The sequence below is a fragment of the Cricetulus griseus genome, unplaced genomic scaffold (assembly GCF_003668045.3).
Source record: "Cricetulus griseus strain 17A/GY unplaced genomic scaffold, alternate assembly CriGri-PICRH-1.0 unplaced_scaffold_207, whole genome shotgun sequence".
NCBI classification, from domain to species: domain Eukaryota; kingdom Metazoa; phylum Chordata; class Mammalia; order Rodentia; family Cricetidae; genus Cricetulus; species Cricetulus griseus.
Window position 1 is genome coordinate 24097 of NW_023276928.1, and position 8988 is coordinate 33084.

General features: G+C 45.6%; 1 pseudogene; it reads left to right on the forward strand.

Moving 5' to 3' along the window:
- The first annotated feature begins 1076 nt into the window (after positions 1-1076).
- Positions 1077-1905, forward strand: LOC113838956 (annotated as a pseudogene).
- The last annotated feature ends 7083 nt before the right edge of the window (positions 1906-8988 follow it).

The window sequence follows — 8988 nt, forward strand, 5'->3', positions numbered from 1 at the left end:
CCTAGAATTAATATGCCTTTCCAGGGAGAAATCACTTTACACACTTAGGAGGTTTATATAGAAAAATCTCTTTATTGATGGTATGCATCTACGTAAAGCTCAAAGAGGAGCCAGTTTAGACACATTTGCATTCCACAAATGACATCATCCTTAAGTGTCTTTAGATTCATACTCCAGGTTGATCTTTGAACAAAGTAAATAGACAGGCAATTTGTAGGTCTACCTACTTAGGCATATGTGAGGATTACACAGCAAAGATATATGCCAGAATAAATTAATTTCACCTGTGATCTGGCCTTGAACTCACCTCTGCCTGCCTATGCCTCAGGAGTGCTGGGATTTTAGCTTCTAAGGAAAAGAGCATCTTGTATACTACTCCAGTGGGAGGGGGGAAGAATGGAACAGACCTCTATGAAGTAGCAGGAACACAATATGAGGGGACAAATTCAAGAGGCAGCTACTCAAATGTCGCCACACAAAGGGATCACAGGGTATCTCCAGAACATTACTAAGCCAAAAGTGGCCATTGGACCAATAACAACAGCTCCATATGGAGGGAGGAGTTGGGTTCTCAGGATCTGAAGCAATCTTTCCAAAAAGGCCCTGGCCCCCGACAATTACCAGACCTCACAGGGCAATTTCTATATTTAGTAAGGCTCTGTGTTTTACTGTCAATACCCCAGGCCTTTAAGGGAACATCCCAAGACCTAAGCCCCAGGCTAGGAAAGCTGACAAATGAAAATTAAAATTAATAAAAGTTTAAGAACTTGGGCCCTGAAAAGGGAATTTCTACATGTAAGACAAAATTTAATTCATTAAATCAGGAGTGCCAAGGCACTCAGAGAAGGGGAGGTAACTGTCCACCACTCCTGTTAACATTCTTTTGCTAATTGCTGGTTGTAAACATCCTGCAGCCTCCCTAGGTTGGAAGTCTGTTGGCCCCAGGCTTCTGCATCTCAGGCCCGGCCTGGCCCCAGCCTCTGTGATTCTCTTGCCCTAGCAGCCGCCCATCAAGCCCGCAGACAGCCAGGTAGCCAGCGATGCCCCCACAGCCGAGGGGTCCCAGGCAGAGGGCCATGCCGTGCCAGAGGGAGGAGAAGGAAGCCGGCTTTGAGACAGAGGGGGAGGACAGGGACGACAGCTTCCTCCTGCTGCAGCAGTCTGTGACTCTGGGCAGCTTGACCCATGTGGACCAGCTCATCGCCAAGATCGGCGAGACGCTGAAGCTGGACACAGCACACGATGGCCCTGCCTCGCCGAGTGCTGCCCCGGGCCCCCCCGCCCCTGCGGGTCCTGGCTGCGATCTCAGTGAAAGAGAACCGGTCCCTGGCGAGGCAGATGCTGCGATCTTCTGTGCTTGCAGAGACCGGGGCCCCAGCTCACCCTGGAGCCATTCTCTGCATGCTGTGGGAGCGCGGGCGCCTGCGGAGCTGGGCGGCTCCCTACTGTGTGGCGGATCTCACCGCGGGCGCCAGTGCCCTATGCCCTGTGTCCCGGCAGCCTGGCCTTGAGGGACCTCCGGTGGCAGGAAAGCCTAGCACCCTGCAGCCTCTTTCAGGCCCGTGCCGGCTGGGTTGGCCCCAGAGCAGAGCCATGTCCCGCCTTCTGCAACAGCGATGTGGATCTTAGCCCGAGACCCACACCAGCGACGACGACCCTCACCAGCTCCTGCAGCAGCTCCTGCTTTCGGGAAACCTCATCAAGGAGGCAGTGTCGCGGCTTCATTCACGACAACTACAGCTACAGGCAAATCTTTCCTCACACCGATTCCTCGAGCCTCTGTCCGCCCCTGTGCAGGAGCCACCATCACCTGGGAGCCCTTGAGCAGCCTGCAGCGACCCTGGCACTTGGGTGAGGAGGGCGCTGCTCAGAACTGGGGAGGACTTTCTTGTCCCTGGCAGCTAACAAGCAGGGTAGCTTCCTCACCAGGCTGTACCTGCGGACCAAGGGATTCACCCAGATGTGGCTAGTAACAAATCTACACTTCGCACCCAAGTGACTGGAATTGGGGCTGAACTGATTATAGGATTTTAACTTAACTGAACTGTTTTTAAATAAATGTGTTCAGGTTTTTGTTAAAAAAAGAGAAATAAAAAGATCCTGCAGGCAAGGGGATAATTGACAGTACCCAGTGACCCTCTAACCCTGCAAGCCCATGCCCTATCTTTTTTCACTCAAATGTATCTCACTTAAAATATATAGCTACTGCTATACTCTGTACTTTGTATAACCTGAAGTAATCATGGGAACCCTGCAATTTGTGGCTTTCAACCTTATGGTCTGCCCCTGTAAAAGCTTCTCTTTTTGGTGGTTGGTATCTCACTTGCCCGCCATGCAGTGAGATACCCACTGGCCAGCTTGAAATAAAAAGAAACCTTTTGCTTTTGCATCAGAGTGTCAAAACCTTGGGTTACTCTCTGGGCTCCAGGAACCTGGCATAACATTTTGGTTGCCTGACCAGGAAACCCAAGACCCTCCCAGGACTCACAACTCATAGGTTTTCAACCCCAACTAGTTGGTTGAGTAAATGTTTTATGTTTTAAGTTTATGTTCCTCTAATTTATATATGCTAGGGAAATAAGTAATAGAGGTAACAGGCCAAGAGCTTGGCAGACTTGCCTACAGGGCCAGGCCTGGGCAACCTAGGAGAAGTCCTCAACTTCCCTTCTAGGGCAGGTATTCTCTGGAGAGTTGGATCCAACCTGCAATCTAGTAGGTTCAGTGTGTCTGGGTTTATGTTGAAGTCTTTGATCCATTTTGACTTAAATTTTGTGCAGGGAGAAAGGCTTGGGTCTATCTGTAGTCTTCTACATGTTTGCATCCAGTTATGTCAATACCAGTTGTTGAAGATGTTCTCTTTGTTCCAGCGTATATATTTGGATTGTTTGTCAAAATCAGGTGTTCGTAGGTGTGTGGGTTAATTTCAGGGATTTCAACTCTATTCCATTGGTCTACCAGTCTATTTTTGTGACAATACCAAGCTGTTTTCAGGACTATAGGTCTGTAATAGAGCTTAAAGTTCCTCTATTGTACAGGGTTGTTTTGGCTCTCCTGGGTCTTTTGTCTCTCCATATAAAATTGAGCATTGCTCTTTCTAGATCAGTGAAGAAATGTGTTGGGATTTTGATGGGGATTGCATTGAATCAGTAGATTGCTTTTGGCATGATTGCATTTTTACTATCTTGATTCTGCCTATCCAAGAGCATGGGAGATCTTTCCATTTTCACTTTTCTTCTTTAATTTCTTTCTTTGGAGACTCAGCTGTGGGTGATTCTTGATAGGCCAGCAAGACTAACCACAATATTTTCCTTGATTGGTGGCACCACCTAGTGTTCACAGAACATAAATAATTTTTGGATTCTGACCCATAAAAATTACTCTTATCCTGACTATTATGTGTAGACTATAATTAACAGGTATGCATTTAGTCAACACACCATCCAGAAGTATCAACAAATTTGCCACAGAAATTAAAATGGGAAAAATAGTATACAATTTGACTGTAGATATCAGAGCTCATATCCTTGGCCCAAGGACTTTCTACTAAATTTCTAGAGGATATAGTACATAGTAGTCTAGTAAAAGATTGCACTGATTAAGAAAGCACATTTCTGGAAGGGAGTGAAGGAATTTCCCTGTAGTGCTGTCAAAAAACTATGCAAGAGGCAGCCAGGTTGAAGACAGACTTGAGATGAGTTTCAAAAGGATGGATGTTCTTGACTACTGAGCATGTTTCTATCAAAGAATCCAGGCATGAATCCTGCAATTCTTTGATTGGACTGAAATGTAGGAACAGTGGTCAGCAGATTCATGACTGGGAACTCCAGTCAGTTAGAGAATGAAGACAAAATACCAGTGAACTGAGTCCTGCCTGGGTACATGCCTAGAAAACAAAATCACTGACAATCAAAGGGCTGGGGACGACAATTTCTCAAAGCAACATGCTTGAAAATGTACTAAATAAATGTTTATAGATGCTCATCCCATGCCAAACATTATTCAAATGTCTCCGTTCAGTGAACAAGTAAAGAAAAACCAATAGATAAATGATGATATCTTCATACTCAAGTCCCTGGACTCCAAAGGGGAGATAGTAAAAATTACCTCACTTATGAAATGTAGAACAAAGTCCATCTATTCACATTGATTTTTAAAAAGTTTTACATATGTGTTGCTGCTGATGTTGTGTGTGTGTGTGTGTGTGTGTGTGTGTGTGTGTGTGTGTGTGTGTATGTGTATGTTTGAGGACAATTTGCAGCAGTCAATTTATCTTTCTGCCATGTGGGTCCTGAAACACATCAAATCTTGAGATTTGGAGTAAGCACCATTATCCAACTGATCCATCCTGCCAGCCCAGGATGTTTATTTCTCATTTGGAACTCAATCTAGAACATTCCATATAATTCAGAAAATTAAAGTATTAAAAACAGCAAGAGGAGAAGAAAGGGATGGAAGTCAAGTGTGTTCTTTTTTTCTTTTTCATTATTGGAGACCTTTTTTTTTTTGTATATTGCAGCCTGACATGGAAACCTGAATATGCCCTAAATTGACTTCAGACTGCAATCCTTTCCAGCAGCCTTACAGGTCCAAGAAGACACAACCCACCATGCCAAAACTCAAATATGGTTCTGTAATTCATATTGTAAAATAGAGAATAGAGCATATTGAAAAATAATCAATAAAGAAAAAGAAAATGGGGTCTGTGTGATGCCTTGGTGAGTGATGACACTTGCCACCAAATTTGTTAATCTGAGTTCAATTCCCAGAACTCACATGGTAAGTGACAATTGGTCTGTTGAACTCTGGAAGTTGTCCTCTCTTTTCCAGATATAAAGTGACCCCGGAGTGGTCAGCATCCCCCAACTTTTTATAGGGACAAGTGGCATTCAGCCACCTGAGATTGAGCAATAACAGGTCTGTGATGCCCTTAGATGTCTGAGGCTGCATGCACACTACACTGACTGGCTCAGCGTGTGCCTACTCTATGCCAGCAGGAGAGAGTTACCCATTGAACCCCATTCGTGATGGGGATCAGGGATTGCAATTATTCCCTATGAATGAGGAATTCACAGTAAGTGCGGGTCATAAGCTTGCATTAATTAAGTCCCTGTCCTTTGTACACACTGCCTGTCACTATTACCTATTGGGTGGTTTAGTGAGGCCCTCAGATTGGCCCTGCAGGGGTCTGCCCATGGCCCTGGTTGCGTGCTGAGAAGAAGTCGAATTTGGCTATCTAGAGGAAGTAAAAGTCCCAACAAAGTTTCAGCAGGTGAACCTGCAAAAGGATCATTAAGGAGAGAGCCATGGGGGGCTCTGGTGCTGAGCCTACATATACCTTCTTCTCACCTGGAGGTGTGTCCCTGGTTCTGTTGTGCTCAAAGGGGGAGGAGGAGGCATGGTGGTGGTGAAGCCAATGTGGAGTGGTGCATGTCTCGTGGTATCAGGTATTGTTTCTGGTACCTGGCTATCGTTTTCCAGTGAGTAGGTTTAAAGAATCCGGGGGTTGGAGACGCCCTTCGGTCCCTGGGTTCATTGGTGGGGGACAGATGGCCCATGGGGGGCGCCTGGTGGCGGCTCCCTGGGACTCCAGTTCCTTCAGTGGACAAGGCTGTTCCCAGTTCTCCCCATGGTCTGGGCCAGGAGAACCCCTTGGGTGCCTGTGGTGCTTGCCACCGGCGCCCTGTTTGCCTGGTGCATCACCAGTCACTGCCCTGAGTCGTTCTACACTCCCCCCCCAGTCCCAACCCTCTCTAGAGTTTGTGTTTTCTCTTTCTTCTATGTCTAGCTAGCTGGCCTGAGGTGAACCCCTGCTCTGTCCTCCCCTTCTCTCCTCTATCCATTTGAAGTGTCTGCTGTGGGGGATGGTGGTGGGGACCTTGATGCTGTCAGCTCCCATTGGGTAAAGTTTGTCTCTTCCCACATCCATAACATTAATAAGACTCTTAGCGGTGGATCGTTGGGCTCCTGCATTGGTGAAGAGTGCAGCTAGCTGGGAGAATTAATATGAATTGGAGGACATTGATCATCCACACTTGGAATGCACTTGCTGACCAGGGTTCCTCCAGGGGCTATGCCTGTCTGAGCATCGCTTGATGATCAATAGTGCCCGCCCTCAGTGCACTCTTCTGGGTTGCTTGGCTGGGGGTTAGCTTTAATGACCCAGAGCGCGGGCCCTCCATCTCCCTCAGTTCAGATGTGTGTTGGGTGTCTTGGTGGTGGGTTCATCATCGTCGTTTTCTCCCGTGTTAGCCCTGAAAAAAGTTCGCTCCTGCCTTTCCCTTGGCTTATTCCAAATGCTGTGCTCCTGCCTCCCCTTTGTCCTCATGGCAGCCTTGGCCTCCTCAGCTCCCCGAGCCCCCTCGGTTCCAGCCCCTGTGGAAGCCATAACAAGCCAGGATGTCAAGGAGTCGGAGGTTGTGCTTGTGGTGCTGTGTATGGCAGGCGCCTTCGGCACGGGGACGGTCAGTTCCCAGGGGAAACTGTGCGTCAGTGGTGCTGGTTTTGGGAGGGGTCCACGGTGTTCCTTTGCACTCTCCTCTGCAGCCACAGCCACTGCTGCAGCAGCAGCCTGTGTGTGTGTGTGAATGAGAGTGAGTGAGTGCAAGAGCAGAGGCAGCAGATAGCAAGGAGGTGTGGTCCTGTCAGGCTGGGGTGGGGGGTGGGGGGTGGCGTCATCTTGTGGGGCTCAGAGAGAGGATGCAGTGCAGTCCAGTCTAGGGGAATTGGCTGCTAGAGCGAGGCAGGGCTGCCCAACTCTCCCTCAGTGACCCCTCCGGCTCCACCCCCACAGACATTGTCTCTCCTCCTCTCTCCAGGAGGGCTGCACAAACCCACTAGGGTTGTCTCCAGTGTCTCTGGTAGTTTTCCCATCTCTCTTCCTCCATCTCCCTCGTCCATGGGTGCCTGCTCCATCAGAGTTATTTAATCTCACAAGATTAGCTTGCCAGTCTTCTCAGCCTTTCCAAACTACCAGTTTTTTGTCATTGTTTTGTTTTGAAATGGTTTTTTAAGGTAATTTCATGTCACCTAGGGAATGGACTCCAAATGGTGTGTAGCATATGTGTGTGTAGAGGCCAGAGGTTGATACGAATGTCATCCTTAATCACTCTCATCTATTTATCTCATTGACTTATTTATTGGACACCAGTAGTGGTGTCCAAAAAGTATGGTGGAAGACAGACTAGAGGTGGTCTTCTGGAAGAAAAGGATGGATATTCTTGACAAGTGAGCATGTTTCTCTCAGAGAATTTATCCAGAATTCCTCCCATTCTTTGATTGGACTGAAATGTAGGAAGAGTGGTCAGCAGATTCTTAAGGAAGCACTGAGGTCACTTAGAAAAAGAAGACACCTTAACAGTAAACTGAGGCCTGCCAGGGCATTTGCCTAGACAACAAAATCACTGAAAATCAAGGGGCTGGGGTCTTCAAATTCTCAAAGCAACATGCTTGCAAATGTGCTAAGTAAATGTTTATAGATCCTAATCCCAAGACAAATATGATTCATACCCCACAATTCAGTGAACAAATAATGAAAAATCAGTAGATAAGTGATGCTATCATTACACTAGAATAACTGGACTCCAAAGGGGAGATAGTAAAAATTATCTCACTTATGAAATGTAGAACAAAGTCAATCTATTCATCTTGATTTTAAAAATTTTACATAGGTGTTGCTGCTGATTGTGTGTGTGTGTGTGTGTGTGTGTGTGTGTGTGTGTGTGTGTGTGTTTGAGAACAATTTGCAGTAGTCAATTTTATTTTCTACCATGTGGGTCCTGACACACATCAAATCTTCAGATTTGGGAGTAAGCATCATTATGCAACTGATCCATCCTGCCAGCCCAGGATGTTTTTTTCTCATTTGGACCTCAATGCAGAAAATTCCATATAATTCAGAAAATGAAGGCAACAAGTCAGCAAGAGGAGAAGAAAGGCCTAGAAATCAAATGTGTTCTTTTTCTCTTTGGTTATTTGAGACCTCCTTTTTCTGTGTATTCCAGCCTTGCCTGGAAACCAAGACATGCCCTAAATTGACTTAAGACTGCAATCTTTCTGCACTCGCCTTTCAAGTCCTAGAAAACACAACCTACTATGCCCCAAACTCAAATATAGTTCTGTAGTTAATAATGAAAATAGAGAACAGAGCATATAGAAAAATAATCAATAAAGAAAAAGAAAATGGGATCTGTGTGATGCCTTGGTGAGTGAAGAGACTGGCCACCAAATTTCTGGACCTGAGTACAACTCCCAGAACTCACATGGTAAGTGCCAATTTGTCTCTGGATTCTGGAAGTTGTCCTTTCTTTTCCAGATACATGTGCAGCAGGCTTAAGAAGAGTATTAATGTACATACTACATAAAATAGAGTGTAATAAAACACTTAAAGAAAATCTAATAAAGTATAGAAGTTTTAGCAACAAAATATGTTGACTACAGGGCCAAATGTTTAAAGAGGCCAAGACACATGGACGTGACCAATGTGCAGAATATAGAAATACTCCTTTAAACACTGCTTGTAATTTAAGCCACTTTCCTGTGGGACATCAAAATTCTTGTTGGTATGTATTAAGCATATAGAATAAAGTATCAAGCCGAGGCCCCACAACATTAGCCCATGTATTAGAAAGCCATCCTGAGGTACTTGGAAGGAAACCATGATCTATTTCTGGCCACAAGGGATGATGGAAAGAGAGACAAAATGGAAATACAAACTTTGTGCAGAAACTGACCTGAACTGTAAATATCAATGGGGAATGCTGGGCAGATGGCATGGAGAGATTCAGACAGAATGCAAAACATACATGAAAGGGGATTTGATTAACATTATACACAAAAACTGGAGACTCACATAACTGTGACATTATTTTCACATTAATGCAATTAGTTAGCTTGGAATGTTCTTGTTCCAAATAGAAACATTTAGAAAGCTATACAAGGAATATTAGCAGGGATTTGTATGGACATATGTTTGTAGATGTCAATACACAT